The following is a 19,609-nucleotide window of genomic DNA, read 5'->3' on the forward strand; positions in this document are numbered from 1 at the left end:
GTGTCATCAGCGTAGAGGTGATATGGCAAACCGTGGGATTCTATGAGCTGTCCCAAACCAAAGGTATGGATGGAGAATAGTAGGGGTCCTAGGAGAGAGCCTTGAGGAACACCTACAGACAGGGGGCAAGGTGAGGAGGTGGTGTGTGAGAGGGAGACACTGAATGTTCGGTCTGTTAGATATGACGAGATCCAGGATAGGGCCAAGTCTGTGATGCCAAGAGATGAGAGAATCTGTAGCAGGAGGGAATGGTCCACGGTGTCGAAGGCAGAGGACAGGTCCAGGAGAAGCAGGACAGAGTAGTGTCGCTTGCTCTTGGTGGTTAGTAAGTCGTTAGTGACTTTAGTTAGGGCAGTTTCAGTTGAGTGATGCGGTCGGAAGCCAGATTGTAACCGGTCAAAGAGGGAACAGGAGGAGAGGTGGGAGGACAGTTCAAGATATACATGCTGTTCCAGTAGTTTTGAGGCGTAAGGGAGAAGCGATATCGATCGATAGTTAGACACAGAGGATGGGTCAAGGGCTTTTTGAAGATGGGTGTGATTGAGGCATGTTTGAAGGATGAAGGAAAGACACCATTTGTTAGTGAAAGGTTGAAGATGTGTGTTAGAGATGGGATGAAGACTGTGGCCAAGTTAGGGATGAGGTGGGACGGCAGTGGGTCGAGGGCACAAGTGGTGAGTTGTGATCTTGACAGAAGGGTGGAGAGCTGATCTTCTGTCATGGTGGAGAAGCTGGCTTTTGCAGAACAAGGCTGAGCGGCTAAGAGGGGCATTGGGGGCTGTCTGATCGTATCGATCTTCTGCTTAAAGAAGGATGCAAAGTCTTCAGCAGAAATGAGAGGAGAGGGAGGAGGTGCTGTCAGACGGAGTAGAGAATTGAGTGTTTTGAAGAGCTGTTTAGGGTTGTGAGCCAGGAAGGATAAGAGAGATGCGAAGTAAGTTTGTTTTGCGGCAGAGAGCGTGGACTTAAAGCCGGCAACGGACTGCTTGTATGCGCTGAAGTGCTCAGTAGAATGGGTTCTCTTCCATCTCCGCTCAGGGGCCCTGGAAACCCGTCTCAGTTCTTTGGTCAGGCTGGTCAGCCAGGGCTGCCTGTTGATTGTTCGAGTTTTGCTCTGCGTGAGGGGGGCAGCCGAATCAAGTGTTGCTGTTGTTGTGGTGTTATAAAAAGTGGCAGCAGCGTCTGTGTCATGAAGGGAAGCTATGTCTGTAAGAGGGAGAAGGGACTCAGAGCGTGATTGTAAATTGAGGTGTTTGAGATTCCTGCGAGGGTGAGTGGGTTTATGGAGCGGTGATTGCGGAGTAGGAGAGGAGAGGGAAGAGAATGTCAGTGTCATGATCCAGGCTGGATCTGACAAGCTAAATGGACAAATTGAACTTTTTTTCCTTTGGCTGTGTGCCAAAGTGTGGTGATTGCCCCCGGTGGCCATTAGAATTATTGCACTGTGGTGTCGTTTGTTCTAAGATGCCCCGGTGGTGGTGAGCGGTAGTGCACTTTTTTCTTTGGTTAAGTGCACGTAATTATAAAGCAGGTGTGAATGCTCTATAAAAGAGTGTCAGGTGTATTAATCACTGTTGGTGATAGGTCTTCAGTTAGTCATTCACAAGTAAGCCTGGGTGAAAGATGGAGCTGAACAAGAATCCTGGGCAGCCCAACCAGAGGGGACGAGTAGCAGCTATGGAGTCTGCAAGGAGTGCTGGCATGGATTGGTGGAGTCCAACGATGGGGTCTGCAAGAAGGGTTGGCATGGCGTGGTGGAGTCGCAGTTTATGGTGTCAGCAGGAAGTGCTTGCATGTCTTGGTGGAGTGGCAACTATGGTGAGAGTTGCACTCAGCATGCTGGTCTTGGTTGCTGAAAGCTGGACTCAAGCATGCTGGACTTAAAGGCAGAAAAGTTGGACTCAAGCATGCTGGACTTTTTGGCAGAAGCTGGACTCATCTTTGGGACTCTGTTTACTGGGCAGCTGCAACTGGTGGTGGACTCTGCTCCAAGGCTGCACTATGGTGATGGATCCAGTTATGGTGATGAATCCGGTTGAAGGAGAAGATGCACACAGGTGGTGGGTTCTGTTGCGGGGAGCATAAGCAACAGAGCAAAGCTAAGTGGTGTCCCCCTGTATTGTCATTTTTCCTTGTGTATGTTTAGTGCAGTGGTGGGATTAGTTTCCGCACCGACCAATTCCCTAGTGAGGGTTTAGGTGCAGGGCGAGTCAGGGTTTTGAGGTTCCTGCATCGCTCGGTGTGGAACCGGCATAGGGAACGTTAGGAGTGTAGAGACAGACTCAGGGGAGTGCAGGAGGTCTCCACTTCCCCGTTTCCCTATCACAGGGCTCTCCATTGTTATTGTTTCCCAGGTTTCCCTTTATTATTTAAATTCGCCTTACTGGAGGCAGGGTTTCCAGACTTACGTGTATTACCTAAATTCGCCTGTTGGAGGCAGCGTTTCCAGCTGCACGTGTTATTATTTAAATTCGCCCCACTGGAGGCGGTGTATCCAGGGTCACGTGTGACCGTGACAGTCAGTAGGTTGTGGTCAGACAGGGGGAGACACAGGAGCTCTGTATATAGTGTCAGTGTACAGGTAATGCAGTGATCACCACTGCCAGTGACATTATGCACAGGAGCTCTGTACAGAGTATACAGTGTATAGCGTCAGTGAAAGAAAATACTCAAGAAAAAAATCAGCAAAATTAATTTCAATAATAAATAGAAGTATTGCCTAACTATTGGCTGACATATTACTAGACATAAATATGGACTAGTCGCTGACAAATAGGAAGGGGAAGATGTATAAATACCAAAAAAATGACCAATGAGTCCGTAAAAGTATTAATATAAAATAACAACTTTATTGAAACCAGTGAACAACACAGGTGGGGAAAACATGTACCATGGAGCACAACCTAAATGCATAAGTGCATGACTACAAAAAAGGACGCACGGACACAAAGGAGCTGGTAAATCATATAGTGTATACCTAATGGTGGATAATACATATCAAGACTCAGACAGAGCCTTGAAGAGATGCATAGATGACACAACAAGATGAACAATGAACATATTGTCTGGGAAGGAATTGCATTGCCAGTATACAGAAATAGAAAAGTAATAAGCATTTTAAGGCCATGGACAAGCCTGTTAGTAGATGGTAATAAATGCAAGGCATGTAAGCAAATATTATTAACAGCACAATACATCATTATAAAGAGTACATATGCTATAACAATAGAGACATCAATAAATCATAGATCTTCCACATGACCTCAAGGGGGAGAGGGGGGGATCTACACGGGTGATACAAAATGCATATAATATTAGTCTGAATAATTGGCTTGTCCCATGATTATCACAAATATAGACATATATTTATACAGTATGCATAAATATGTGCACATGTATAAACATCCACCTAACAGCACATAGATTTGTGTTGTGAACTCATTTTCTGGTCTATCAGTTGTGAGTTCTCCTTCCGGGCTCCCTCTGGTGGTAACAGGAGGTAGTGAGGTTGATTTAATTAGTGGAGATCTGCCACCTGATGATGAGGATAACGATTGGATCTCTGGAATCTCAGACTGGATTTAAGACAGCCGACGCCTTATTCTGGTGCTGGTGATTCCTTCTGGCTTTTCAGGTCTTGGTTTTCAGCTCTGTTCCAGTCATCTCAAGCTAAGTGTTTCTGCTATTGTTCACACTTGATTTTGTTGGTCTATTCAGTTTTTTGTGTGGTCAGCCAGCCCCGGCTGGGGCTGTGCTGAATTTCCACTCTTATTTATCTGTATTTGCCAATTTGCTTTTTGTCCCTTATTAGATTGGCCTCTTTTTTGCTCTGTCTCAGAATATTTCAGAGTGCTGATATACACTCACTGGCCACTTTATTAGGTACACCATGCTAGTAAGGGGTTGGACCCCCTTTTGCCTTCAGAACTGCCTCAATTCTTCGTGGCAGAGATTCAACAAGGTGCTGGAAGCATTCCTCAGAGATTTTGGACCATATTGACATGATGGCATCACACAGTTGGCGCAGATTTGTCGGCTGCACATCCCTGATGCGAATCTCCCGTTCCACCACATCCCAAAGATGCTCTATTGGATTGAGATCTGGTGACTGAGGAGGCCATTTGAGTACAGTAAACTCATTGTCATGTTCAAGAAACCAATCTGAGATGATTCGAGCTTTATGACATGGCGCATTATCCTGCTGAAAGTAGCCATCAGATGTTGGGTACATTGTGGTCATAAAGGGATGGACATGGTCAGCAACAATACTCAGGTAGGCTGTGGCGTTGCAACGATGCTCAATTGGTACCAAGGGGCCCAAAGAGTGCCCAGAAAAAATTCCCCACACCATGACACCACCACCACCAGCCTGAACCGTTGATACAAGGCAGGATGGATCCATGCTTTCATGTTGTTTACGCCAAATTCTGACCCTACCATCCGAATGTCGCAGCAGAAATCGAGACTCATCAGACCAGGCAACGTTTTTCCAATCTTCTACTGTCCAATTTCGATGAGCTTGTGCAAATTGTAGCCTCAGTTTCCTGTTCTTAGCTGAGAGGAGTGGTACCCAGTGTGGTCTTCTGCTGCTGTAGCCCATCTGCCTCAAAGTTCGACGCACTGTGCGTTCAGAGATGCTCTTCTGCCTACCTTGGTTGTAACGGGTGGCAATTTGAGTCACTGTTGCCTTTCTATCAGCTCGAACCAGTCTGCCCATTCTCCTCTGACCTCTGGCATCAACATGGCATTTCCGGCCACAGAACTGCCGCTCACTGGATTTTTTTTCTTTTTCGGACCATTCTCTGTAAACCCTAGAGATGGTTGTGCGTGAAAATCCCAGTAGATCAGCAGTTTCTGAAATTCTCAGACCAGCCCTTCTGGCACCAACAATCATGCCACGTTCAAAGGCACTCAAATCACCTTTCTTCCCCATACTGATGCTCGGTTTGAACTGCAGGAGATTGTCTTGACCATGTCTACATGCCTAAATGCACTGAGTTGCCGCCATGTGATTGGCTGATTAGAAATTAAGTCTTAACACACAGTTGGACAGGTGTACCTAATAAAGTGGCCAGTGAGTGTAGAGGGAGAAGTCTAGTGACTTCAGGGTTAATTTTGTTATCAGAAGTGTTGGACATTATTTTTGTAGGGTTTTTTGGGCAGATTGCAGACAGTGTCTTTCCTTTCTTGTCCTTTCTAGTTAGTTTGGGCCCCATCGTTTGCTCAGCCTATTTTTCTGCCTGTGTTTGTGTTTTCATCTTGTTTCACCGTCAATACATGTGTGGGGGCTGTTTATTCCTTTGGGGTCTGCTCTGGGGCAGTTAGTTTTCCCCTTTTCTTGCTTTAGGCTTATTTAGTCCTCCGGCTGTGACGAGGCGTCTAGATTCATCGTAGGAACGCTCCACGGCAGCTGTTAGCTGTGTGGTTAGGATCAGGGGTCTGCAATCTGCATAGTTACCAACCTTTCTGGTTTTCTATGACTTAGCTTGTTTAGTTTTCCTCCTCGGTGACCCATTCATAACAGACTTGGTTAATACAAATGGAGACCTATATTTATATGGTATGCACATATGTACACAAATACATGGACATCCAACCAACGGCATGTACAGATTGAACTATTATCAGCAATGACAAATTGAGAGAAAAGGCATCAAGGGGAAATGAGTAAGTGGGCGGAGGGAAGAGATGGAAAGGAGGGGAGAGGGGAGGGAAGAAGGACGGGGAAGGAGAAGGAAAAGATGGTCCAATCAATTCCAGCAGTCATCCAGGCAGTCAGGCAAGATACAAGAGAGAGTAAGTGTGAATTGTGAAAAATAAAATATAGAAAGATAATTAAAACCAATATAAAACTACAGTCAGCAGAAATACAAGTAGGAGTATAACAATGCAGAAAGCCGGCGATCACAAAAAAGAGGCAAAACTGAGGCTCTCATTGAGGCCATGCGGGTAGACCGTGTTGAGGGTCCAAATCCACCACGCCTCAAGTTGTGCCAAACGTTGGGTAATTTTGCCACTGCGGATGCCTGGATCTAACATATCAATACCCACAACCCTCAAGCTTTTGCTGTCACAATTGTGATGCAACTTGAAGTGTCTGGGTATTGTTCTTAGTGTGGAAGTGTCATCATGGTTCACTGCGGCCTGTATGCCAAGCACTTGCTCCCATACATGGACCTTGAGTTGGCGTGTGGTAAATCCAACATATATCAGGGAGCAAGGGCATGTGGCATAGTAAATCATATTTTTTGAGGTACAAGTAATAAATCTTTTTATTTTATAGTTACGAGAACCGGTAGAGTCAGTAAAAATTACCTTGATCAATATTGCCACATGCCACACAGTGACCACAGGGGATACAACCACATTGGGCACTGTCCCTACTCAAGAAGGTTTTGAGGGATTCACCAATGTAGTGACTGCATACCAAATGATCCCGTAGATTTTTGGCACGTCTAAAAGTCATTATTGGCCTGTCCGATATCAATTTAGAGATTATGGGATCAGTTTTCAGAATAGGCCAAGATTTTAGGAGAGCTGTACGTATACAGTATATTCAGATTGAGAGTGATAGTTGGTAATGAATCTAATCATTTCTAATTTATTGGTGGTGCCCTTGGTGTTATAAAGAAGAGAATTCCTGGAAGAATGTTTTGCACGGTTATATGACCTTTTAATTAGCCGACGGCTATATCATCGTTCATAAAACTGTGTTTTCAATACCTCTGCTTGTTCCTCAAAGTCCGCCTTTGTAGAACAAATGCGACGAAGGTGGAGGAATTGACCTATAGGCACTGATCGTATCATGTGATTTGGATGGGAGGAGGAGGCAGGCAGTAGCATGTTGGTGGATGTAGGTTTCCTATAAATGTTGGTTTGGATACCACCCCTCTGGTCTCTCTTTAGAGTACCATCAAGGAACTCACTTTCGTTTGGGTCATATTTGACTGTCAGGTGTATATTACGGTCATTATTGTTCAATTCCTGAATAAATGTTTTGATAGATGATGATGTACCCTGCTAGATCAAGAAGACATCATCGATGTAATGCACCCAGGTGAAGACGCTGTCCAATGATGATGACTGTTGATCCGACAGGAAGAGGTCTCTCTCCCACAACCCCAGGAACAAATTGGCATAGGAGGGGATGAAAGCTGCTCCCATGGCCATTCCCTGGAGCTGCAGGAACAAGGACCCCTTGAAGACGAAGAAATTATGAGTGTGAATTCAAGCAGTTCAAGCAGGAATGCCCTCATACCTGAAGAATAATTAGATGTGTCAAAGAAAAATATAGTAGCACATAATCCGTCGCAGTGTTTTATATTGGTATAGAGGGACTCAATGTCCGCTGTAACCAACAGGGTGTCGGGGTCAATGAAAAGGCCATTGTGACGCTTCAGGGATTTGGCAGCGTCCGAGAGTGGACCCTCTGGATCGTGGAACTGAGAGCCCCTGGGCAAGTGCGCCAGGTGGAACCGACCCCTATACAGGGACCGTTAGGGGCAGGCCCGCAAGGGTCAGACACCGCGACAGCTGGAACCAAGAGGGACGGATCGAAGGACCGAAGTGGCCACAGGCAGGAGCGGGCTACCGGACAGGAACCAAGGTACGGGACTCCATGCGGTAAGCGCGGGGAGAGGCACGGAGCGGTTTAGCACCAGGAACTAGGACGACAGACGGACAGCAGACAGCAGAACTGGACAGGGAGTGGAACAGACACTGGAGAACGGAGACGGAGACCAGAGGGAACATAGGCTGTGGAAGAAGGGCCAGGCAGGGCAGAAGACAGGCAGGGAGGCAGGAGAAAGCACACAGTGGCAGAGACAACAAGGCTGGGACTGGAGAACCAAGAGACAGAGGCAGAGACAATAGACAAACTATAAGCGGCCAGATCAGTGCAGAACAATATTCAGAATTGAGAGTCCTCAGTGGTTGATACCTTTTAATGGCTAAGTGAAAAGATGGTAACACATTGCAAGCTTTCGAGACTACTCAGGTCTCTTCTTCAGGCTAGACTAATACAAAATCTGAAGAGTCACATATTTATGCACAATACAACACAGAAAAAATGCAATGGATAAGACAAGTGACGTGAAGCAGAACTATCAATATGGGAGAGGGAGAAACATAAATATTGGACCAGTACATAGATAAGGAGTCCGGATGTTTTATAGTCCTCTGATTGGGGTCTCCTAATGTGTTGTGATGCCCCCACCAGGTCTTGAAAGCAAATTCCTTAATTGATGTAAAAAGACATAAATCCATGCGACACATTCATTCCAGCACTGAAAGTGTAAAAGGTCGTCATAAATTTATACTCCCAAACACGTCTCTCTCTCTGAGATGTGAAGTTACCTTTCAATACCAGTAATTTCATATCCATGTTGCTGTGATCAGGGATACAAAAATGTTTTGCCACAGGTAGATCCATTCTTTTTCCTCTTATTGTGTGACGATGAGCATTCATCCTTGTTCTAAGCTTTTGCCCTGTCTCCCCCACATACAGACCCCCAGTAGGACATTTAGTACAAATAATTAAGTACACCACATTAGATGTAATGCAGCTGAAAGTACCTGGGATCTTGTAGTCCTGATGAGAGTTGGGGATCTTTATCTTGTCCGTGGTCATTATAAATGGACAAGTTTTACTTTTTTTTCTGGTTGCAAGGAAAGGGTTAAACAATCAGGCAGGCGTGCACCCGCGACCTAAAGCGCATGTGCGGGCTTGCAGCAGCCCGAGAGGAAGGAGGAGGAGGGAGCGTGCGTGAGCAGAGAGGAGCGCGGCAGGCTGGGTAAGGAGATGCAGCGGCGGGACCCGGTGCTGGTGGGACGGCGGCGGGCACGGCCGCCGTTACAGCCATCGACCCTATGCAAAACTTGACTAGTTTTCTACAACCAGAGGTTGTAGAATAGAATCAATCCATTGGTTAATGTGCTCCAAGTAATTCCCCGGCCCGAAATAATAGGACGACCAGGTGGTGTTTGCATATTTTTATGGACAATGGTGAGAAGGTAGATAGTATAACCAGTTCAACAACTGTAATTCTGAGGCTAAATCTTTGGTAATCACCTCATTCTCAATGGCCTTTTAGAGAATATTCTTGAGTAATGTGCTGTAGGCAGACAAGGGGTTATATGTCATTTTCTTATAGTAAATGCCATGATTCAATTGATGGAATGCCTCCTTTTCATACATTACTTTGGGCCATATAACAATATTGCCCCCCCTTGTCTGCCAACTTTATTACAGATAAATTCTGAAGGTGGTGGTGACGTTGACGTTCTTGACCCCTCAAGTTATCGTGATAAATGTGATGTGGAATTTTCAAAAAGTCCTTGGTTACCACCTGAACAAATAAATCAATGCTATTGCAGGTGGAGAGCGGAGGAATTTCTTGGAGCACGGCTGTAGCATGTCCTTCAGACATGTTGTGTTCATTGGACAGATCCTCCAACACCCTGAGCGCTGATTGTTCTTCCACGGCATTTAAGCAATAAAGACCGTGCGAAGATATGGAGATCTTTAATAGCCGAAAAAGTGTCAAAACCTGCAGATGGAGAGAATGAGAGACGACCGCTACATAATAAAGAAACATCTGCTGCACATAATTTGTGATCACTCAAATTGATTACCTGATTGTTTCTATGACCACCATCAAGGGAACGAAACTCTTGTCGACTATAAGGATGGTAATTGCGATTCCGTAGCTTCTTATTGGTAGCCCCTGAATGTGTGACCATAGATGAAACAGAGGTATCAGAGTGTTCGCTAACAGAAAAGATGGATGCGTTGGAGATTGTCCGATGCATTTGTTGCAACTGGGATGATACTTTTTCTCCATTGATAGACATTTTTGAGTTGATAGTCTCTCACATCTCAATTGAACTTAGAGAGTTGTGATTCGTATATTTTTTTCACAGTTGCATCCAAAATCTTCTCCAATTCTACCTCAAAAAACTGTAGCCTATCAGTGGTGTAGCCAGCCCGAAGTGTATAGTGTCAGTGTACAGGTAATACACTGACTCACCAGTGACGTCTCTAGCTGAAGTCCTTCATCTTTGCTTTTCTTTTTCATCCAGGTCACACCATCATCACTTCTTCCAGCCAGGACTCATCTCTGCATAAAATAACACAGTTACGTAGAGCATGGCTTCCAGAGCACATTCCCCACTTTTTCCCTTTCTTCTACACTACACATCTGAATATAGAGGTGCATCCACAGTCAATATATAATTGGTTATTATGCAACCCACCATTCCAAATATAAATTATAATCCACCACTGTGCACCCACTAACTATAAATAGCCACTTTCCCAATTTAATATATAAATTAATTAGCATCTGTACTCTTTCCCCCAATTCATTACCAGTCACTTCATCCTCAACACCCCCACTATGTACCTGCTGCTCTAACCCTAACCCCGATTCATTATATTTACATGCCCCTCCCACCCCAATTCATTGTCATGTTTTTATCTCCCACCCTCTGTTCATTATCAACTGCTGTACCCCACATTCAATACATCATTTACTTCCCCACCCTCAAAATTCATTATTTGTTCTCCCCCTAGATCATCATTTGCTCTCCCCACTCTCCACCTTCAATTCATCATTTGCTCTCTCCATCCCTACCTTCAATTAAATTGCTGTCCCCATCCCTCACACTGAATTCATCATTTGCAGTCCCCCATCCTCTCCCCCACTTCATCATTTGCAGTCCCCCCACTTTAATTTGAAGTTCCCTTACTTCATCCATTACAGTTCCCTATCACCCCCTCATTTCATCTGCAGTGCCCCTTCACCATTTGCAGCCCCCTATCACCTTCCATCTCATCATGTGCAGTCCCCCCTCAGACACACTTCATCATGGGCAGTCCCCTTCCCTCCACTTCATCATGTGCAGTCCCCCTTACCCACTACTTCATATACAGCCCCATCTCCTTCATCATGTGCAGTCCCCCTTACCCCCCCACTTCATATGCAGCCCCACTCCCCTTCATCATGTGCAGTCCCCCTTACCCCCCACTTCATATGCAGCCCCACTCCCCTTTATCATGTGCAATGCCCCTTACCCCCCCACATCATTATGTACAGCCTCACTCCATCAGGTACAGCCCTACTCCCCTCACTACATCATGTGCAGTCCCACTCCATCATGTGCAGCCCCACTTACCCCCCACTCCATCATATGCAGTCTCCTTTAACCCCTCACTTTATCACTTGCAGTTTCCCTCCTCTCCTCACCCATTGAATTAATTTTATATAGAAAACAATAAAGCTTTCATACTTACCTCACAATCGCTCCCCAGGAGCGCCTCTCTGCTTCCAGCGCCCGGTACATGTCGGCTCGTGTGCGATGATGTCAAACACACGCCCAACACCTGACCTGAAAGTACAGAGAACATGGAGGGATCGGGAGCTGCACAGCCGACAAGGTTAGGCGGCCGTGCCCAGCTCCCAGCCCCGGCGCAGACTTGTGCGCTGATAGACTGTGATGCGGCTGTGTCTGCTGCCGGCCGCGCATAATTTGCTGTGGGTAGCCATCAGGCGGCCAGCCCTGTACTGCTGCTGTGGGAACAGCCTAGGGGGGGCATTTGCCTCCCTGCCACCTGGCCCAGCCCGCCCCTGCCCATCTGGGACAGCGATGATAATGTAAAGCGCTGCGGAATATGTTAGCGCTATATAAAAATAAAGATTATTATTATTATCCAAGTAATATAAAATCTATGCATCAATCAGAAAACTGCCATTCCCACAGTTAAGTTAATATAAGCTGAAACGTATATACCAATTTGATTATATAGCAATTCATTTCTGGGTGTATTCTTAGCTCGTAGGTTTCTCCTGTGTATTGTCCTGTTGCTATACCCCCACTCCTGAAACCTCCGTGTTAGTTCTCTCAACTGGTTTTCAAGTCCTCTTCAATTGAGCATATCCGCTTAGCCCTCAAAAATTGTCTGATGGGGGACTCCCCGTGGGTGGTCATGGAGGACAGAATTAGTGGCCATTGATTTTCAAAATACATCTGTTTCCAAGATCCACATCAGCTGGTTCCATCCACATCTGCATGGGACTGACATTATACACCTTCTGGTCATGAGACATTATCATTGCTATCTTGGGAAGACTGTAGGCCTTTTTATGTAGGTATCATTTTAGATGTTTGGTTGGGGGAGATTTTTATATTTTTTGCTAATTGTTTTTAATTCACTTTGTCTTACCCAGGAACCATCATCATATTGTCTATCAGCAACCATCAAACTATAAGATGGAGGGTACTTGAAGATTCTTCCAGGTCGACACTATGAACAGATTATGTGGAGGAATCGATGGTCTGGGATACACTTGCCCTGTTTCCAGGATCCGCATCAGCTGGCTCCATCCACAGCTGCATGGGACTGACATTGTACACCTTATGGTCATGAGACATTATCGTTACCATCTTGGGAAGACTGGATGTCTGTACCAGGGCTGCCACTAGGAATTCGGGGCCACATACTGGCAACATTTTCGGGGCCCCCTTGAGATTCCACCCAGGCTCCACCCCTCAAACTGTCCACAGTCCCACCGCTCTCTCTTGGAAAAATTCCACTTCTCACCTATCACACATTAACAGTTCCCATCACCAGATCACACATACAGCCGGCAGCTTTTGCTTTGGACAAAAGATTTTTTTAAGCCACCACCATAACAGTGAAGACACTTTTGGCCAGGCCCTACTCTACTGTTACCTATTAAATATTTGTTAAAATATGCAATACAATTTAGGTATATTTTTATTTATTTTTCAATTTTTAAAATGACCAATAATATCACATACAAGGAACAAATAACGCTACACCATGTCCAGACCACATATTACCACCACATAGTGACCTATAATACTACATGCAAGGAACAAATACCGCCAACACCATGACCAGACTACATATTACTACCATAGTGACCAAGTAATATCACATACAAGGAACAAATACCACCACACCATGTCCAGACCACATATTACCACCACAAAATGACCAAATAATAGCAAATATAAAGGGACAAATACCACCGTACCATGCCCAGACCACATATTACCACCACATAGTGACCTATAATACCACATACAAGGAACAAATACCGCCACACCATGCCCAGACCACATATTACCACCACACGGTGACTGAATACTACAATACTGATCATTAATAAAAAAAAATACTATCACCATAAGTGGCATTATACACAGGAGATCTGTACTTAGTATGCAGTGTCTGTGTACAGATAATATAGTGATCAATGACATTATAAACAGGAGCTCTGTATATAATGTACAGGTAACACAGTGATCACTGGTGAAGTGACATTATACACAGGACCTCTGTATATAGTATACAATGTATAGCGTCAGTGTATAGGTAACACACTAACTCACCAGTGATCTCTCTAGGTGAAGTCCTTCATCCTTGCTTTTCATTCATCCAGCACAAACCGCCATCACTTCTTTCAGCCAGGGCTCGCCTCTGCAGGAAATAACATAGTTATCTAGAGCTCCGCTTGCAGAACATATTACTTATTTTTTCCCAACTTCTACATTACACCACATGAAAAAAAAAAGGTAACATAGTGTCGCTCTGCACAGTAACAGGACCACCCCCCATTAAAAACAGTATCCTCAAAAAATTAAATGCATCACTGCAGTAATAATATCCCTTAATTACCTTAATTAACCCCTATGGTAATAATATCCCCCATCCTGACCCCCGTGTGTCTCATTCCTGGCTTCAACCATATGTTCTCCCATCCTACCCTCATGAGTATCCATTCTGCCCCATATGATCTCCATCGTATCCATCCTGCCCCATGATCCTGTGCGATCTGTCTCCAACCCTGCCCCATCTGTTTCCAATCATGCCCCGTGTCTCGCATTCTGCCCCGTGTCTCACATTCTGCCTCCGTGTCTCGCATTCGGCCCCAGTGTCCAGCATTCGGCCCCAGTGTCCAGCATTCGGCCCCAGTGTCCAGCATTCGGCCCCAGCGTCCAGCATTCAGCCCCAGCGTCCAGCATTCGGCCCCAGCGTCCAGCATTTTGCCCCAGCGTCCAGCATTCGGCCCCCATGTCTGCATTCTGCCCCAGTCTCCAACATGCTGCCCCAGTCTCCAGTGTTCTGCCCTAGCATCCAGCATTCTGCCCCAGTCTCCAGCATTCTACCCCCGTGTCTGCATTCTGCCCCATCCCCAGCATTCTGCCCCAGCCTCCAGCATTCTGCCCCAGTCTCCAGTGTTCTGCCCCAGCATCCAGCATTCTGCCCCAGTCTCCAGCATTCTACCCCCGTGTCTGCATTCTGCCCCATCCCCAGCATTCTGCCCCATTCTCCAGCATTCTGCCCCCGGCCCCCTGGACCGCCGCTCCCAAAAAAAAAAAAAAAAAAAAAAAAAAAAGACAAGCTCTTCTTACCTGGCCACGCTCCAGCGGCGAGGCTCCGTCCCTCCAGGCAGCTGAAGCGCGCTCTCGACGGTGACTGACAGTGACGTCAGATGCCGGCGATGTGCGCGCTGCGGCTGACGTCAGCTGCCAGACTCCGATTGGCTAGCGGCTGTTAGCTATTGAAGTGCGGGCCCGCATGTCAATAGGGTTTAGCTGCCGCAGCGCAGCGCCGAGGACCCGGTTTACCTGCCGGTAGGGGCACGGTGAGCAGAGGAGACCGGGCCTGATGCGGGCTCCCTCTGCCCACCGGGCCCCATATGCCAGTCAGGGCAGTAATGCCCTGATGGCGGCCCTGGTCTGTACTCCTGACATGATGGCTATCGGCCCGTTCTTATACTCCCCATATACCAACTCAGACTTGAATCGTTTTTTTGCGGCCCATGAAAACAGAACCTACGGACATGGCTGACTTACCTCGAGGATCACACACTGACTGGACTCATCCTTATGTGGCTCATTAATAATTGTAAAATCTCAGAGCCGCAGTGACCAGTGTACATCTCCATTGTAATACCCTGAACTGACGAGGCAGTGGAATCTGACCACCTGGACATACTGGCCTTATCTCTGGGATGCACTGCAATTGGCTTTCTTCATCACCAAATTAGATTGACTGGGAATGGCAGTTTTCTGATTGGTGCATAGAATTTGTATTACTTGGGTATATAGTTTAATTTTAATGTCAACGGGTCTTGTGCAATAAAATACTTTCTATCTTTACTTAAACAGTGCAGATATCACCAATCTTCACTTTTTCACTTCCCACTTCCCTCTCACTCACCTTGTCATATTTTCCTTGTAGTTGTACTTTGGCTTTCTACATGTATTTGTTGCCAGGGTAATAATTCTTCTTTTTACACATTGTTTGTCATCTTCACATCTTCTTCAGGAGGGCATACTGTGTTTGTCGGCCCTTTTGATTTTTGAATGTCCGCTCTCTTGCACTTTAATTTATACCCACTTGATCGCATCCTCACCGTTACATGATGACTATAGTCGGATTTTTCACTTTTATTATTTTCACCACTTCTTTTTACTACAGCTCATTAACTAAATTCTATAACTACTCTTGTATTTACTTTTTATATTTTTTCACTTTTACGTATGAGCTTTGGCTCACTTGTACCTCACATGTATCGCCAGTATAAAATAACCTGTCTTCTGCTTATAGCAATCTATACCTGTGCAGCCATTCATCACTTCTGAGTGAATTAGGAGACTGATGGACAGGTGGATGCCACTCTATTCATTTGTTAATAGGCCGTATAACTTCATTAAAATGTCTCTCCTTCCCAAGCTGCTCTATTTCTTTGAAACTACCGGTTAAGGTTCCCATGGGTGAACTTAAGTCCTTACAGGCAGCCAGAATGAGGTTCATTTGGAATGGTAAGCATCACCAGATCTCCAAACGTCTCCTTGCCTCTCATAAATCACAGGGGGACTCTCCGTCCCTGACATTACTAAATATTACTGGGCGGCTCATTTACATAGGATTCCCTTGTGGACTTCATTATGGGCTTAAAATAATGGAAAGAAATAGAAAAACTATGGCTTGCACCAATCCATCCAAATTCATTATTGTGGACAAATAAACTCACTAAAATTACAATACCTTTGTTGGGCCTTTTGCAGTTTACGACGGAGGTCTGGCTTTCATGTATGAAGAGGTTTAGTCTGGCCTCCCCTTATTCACCAAATTGATACCAAATAGTATGGAATCTGCAATGGTCCATCAGTAGATATCTATGGGTTTATTCAGATTTGGGGATCTAGTAGATATAAAGTCCAAAATTGCCATTTCTAAAAGATTTCTTCCAGTATCTGCAGATTAGACATTTTGCTTCTTCACTCTATGGTACAGTTTGACTTCGAGAGGATCTGCAAAAGGGGTCCGTCAACCAAAGGATTAGTTTTGGAAATATGTAGGATTCTGAATTATCCCCAGGGAGGTCAACAGCTAAAAAATCCATATATGAGCAGATGGGAGCTTATACTAGGGAGGGGATTGTCACCACAGTGTTGGCAAACTGGAAAAAAGCTGCCAAATCCTCCATTTGCACTCTTTACCAGGAAAATCAGTACAAAATATTGCTATTCTTCAGAGGCGTAGCTGGGGTTTTGGTTCAGGGGGGTGAAACTTCTGAGTGGGCCCCTAACCAGGTAACCTTGATTATAACTGGATGACACACCCTAATATTGGAGGAGAACCTCAGCAGATGACTGCGCTTTTACTGGAAATAATCTCTATATAAAGACCAATATTGATATCACCGCCATATGGTCAGTGGTAGATACCAGTCCTACAGAACATATAAGAGATTACAGCAGAGTTACAGATAATGACTTACCGCTGAATTTCTTTCTGATGGAATCGTTCACTTTTCACGCCTTTTCCATCTGGCACAGATCGACATGACAACTCTTCCAGCCTGGACTCGACTGCAGAGATTACAACAAAGACACATTTCACATTTTCAGCAGTGTCCGAAACGGGACTATTCCCAACCTGCACAAACCCCTCATCCTGCTGATACCCAAATGCTGAGCCGCTGCTGCCTTATGTGTCCCTATTACTTCACCTACTGTGTGGCCCTTTGTGACCTCTAAATTCTAAAGCAACCCTCTAGAAAATTGTAATGCCGGGTGCAAGTGCCCTAGAAAACAGTGCCCACATTTTGTCCCCTAAAAAGTAATATTGCCCTGTGTGCCCCTTTGACAGTCACAGTAAGCTGAGTTCCCCTATAACAATAAGTGCCCACTTTACATTTAATAATGTCCCGAGTCTCCCCCTGTACAGCTCCCCTAAACACAGTATGATGCTCTCTTATACACAATGTAATGCCCCCTCACTGTATATATACTGACCCCTTAATATCCTCCAAACTATTTAATGGCTCCAACACTGTATGATTGCCCAATCACTATAATCCCCACACTGTATGATGGGCCCCCAGATAGCCTCCATATAGTATAATGCACTAGATAGTTCTCAAAATAGTATAATGTACTCCCCATAGCTCTCCATATAGTATAATATACTCCCCTTTAGGCCTCCACATAGTATAATGCCACCCCATAGGTCTCCATATTGTATAATGCTCTCCTCATAGGTCTCCATATTGTATAATGCACACCCCATAGGTCCACCATCTCCATATAGTATAATGCACTCCCCATAGGTTCACCGTCTCCATACAGTATAATGCACTCCCCATAGGTCTCCATATAGTATAATGTACTCCCCATAGGCCTACACATAGTATAATGCCCTCCCCATAGGTCTCCATATTGTATAATGCCCTCCTCATAGGGTTACCATCTCCATATAGTATAATGCATTCCCCATAGGCAGATTCTATATAGTATAATGCACTCCCTATCGGCCTCTATCCAGTATATTGCACTCCCCATAGGCAGACTCTATATTGTATAATGTATTCCCCATAGGCAGACTCTATATAAAGTATAATGCACTCCCCATAGGGCTCCATATCGTATAATGCACTCCCTATATATCTCCATATAGTATAATGCACTCCCCATAGACAGACTCTATATTGTATAATGCACTCCCCATAGCCACCCTCTGTAGTGTAATGTACCTGATAGCCACCCTCTGTAGTGTAATGTAGCTCCATAGCCACCTTTTGTAGTGTAATGCACCCCCATAGCCACCCTCTGTAGTATAATGCACCCCCATAGCCACCCTCTGTAGTATAATGTACCCCTCATAGCCACGTTTTGTAGAGTAATGTAGCCCCATAGCCACCCTTTGTAGTATAATGCTCCCCCATAGCTACCCTCTGTAGTATAATGCACCCCCATAGCCACCCTCTATAGTATAATTCACCCCCATAGCCACCCTCTGTAGTATAACGCACCCCCATAGCCACCCTCTGTAGTATAATGCACCCCCATAGCCACCCTCTATAGTATAATGCACCCCCAAAGCCACCCTCTGTAGTATAATGCACCTCCATAGCCACCCTCTATAGTATAAAGCACCCCATAGCCACCCTCTGTAGTATAATGCACCACAATAGCCACCCTCTGTAGTATAATGCACCCCACATAAACTAAATACTCACCTCTCTTCCTCCTGGTTCCTGCGCTGCTCCCTGCTCCCGCTCATCTCCGACTGCAGGCGCCGAATACTGACGTCATCGCGCCCGCTGTCAGTGTCTGAGCATTGGTGATGTCAGACACTGACAGAGGGATGATGGGAGAGGGAGCGTAAAGCTCCCTCTCTCTCATCACTGCGGTGAGCTGCATCAGCTAGATGCTGATACAGCTGAACCTGCGATGACGGGCGCTGGGGCCCACTGCTGGCACCGGGCCTCCCTGCCTGCTCAGGGGCCCATAGTGGCTGGGCAGCAGTATAGGGAGATTGATTCTCCCTGCTCTGCCGCAGAATCTAACTGTATCGGCGCGATGTGCATGCCGATACAGTTACAGTAGCGTAGCTCCGGGTGGGCACTCTCAGAGCGTGGGATCTGGGGCCACCGCACCCTCTGCCCCCGGTAGCTACGCTACTGTTGTTTTTGTGTCACACCCCTGATCTCCTCCACAGATTGAACCCTCAACTTACAAACTTGTGCTGGCGCTGTGGCTCCGAGGTGGGCACTCAGTACCATATCTTTTGGACTTGTTCTGGGATCATGGGATTTTGGGATGAAGTGAGCGTCTTAATTAGCAGGGTTCTCAATGTAGAGGTTGGGCTTGATCCAGATACATACAGTATTTGCTAAATGTCTCTCCAAAGGGATGGGGAAGCAAAGAAGAGGACGTCATCACTAGAAGATGGGAGGCGCCGAACCGAGACACCCTCCCGACCGGGACCGACCCTAGGTGAGTATAATATAACTCATTTTTCTTCTCTTTCAGGTTACATCGGGGGCTTATCTCCAGCATTCTGTAATGCTGTACATAAGCCCCTGATGGCGGTGGCCGCATCTTATCTACCAAAAAATAGGTAACAGATTCCCTTTAAATAAAATATAATTTTCTTCTGTTAATATATGGAATAAGGGAGCTAGCTAATAGTGATGCTGAAAGTAATGGTTCTTTTCAGAGTTGTAGCTAGGGTTTTAGTTCAGGAGGAGTGAAGCTTCTGAGTGAGCCCCTAACCAGGTAACCT

At 45.7% G+C, this 19,609-nt stretch overlaps 1 long non-coding RNA gene across 1 annotated transcript in view; it reads left to right on the top strand.

The window, feature by feature from the left end:
* LOC141073717 (uncharacterized) overlaps nt 1–14,394 on the top strand; it is a 96,269-nt gene extending 81,875 nt beyond the window's left edge. Inside the window, exon 3 of the long non-coding RNA XR_012227051.1 lies at nt 12,228–14,394. This is a non-coding gene — a long non-coding RNA (uncharacterized lncRNA). The remainder of the gene's footprint in view (nt 1–12,227) is intronic.
* The last annotated feature ends 5,215 nt before the right edge of the window (nt 14,395–19,609 follow it).

This window comes from Dendrobates tinctorius, unplaced genomic scaffold, assembly GCF_039654945.1.
Source record: "Dendrobates tinctorius isolate UK_male_01 unplaced genomic scaffold, ASM3965494v1 ptg000314l, whole genome shotgun sequence".
In the NCBI taxonomy this organism is placed as follows: domain Eukaryota; kingdom Metazoa; phylum Chordata; class Amphibia; order Anura; family Dendrobatidae; genus Dendrobates; species Dendrobates tinctorius.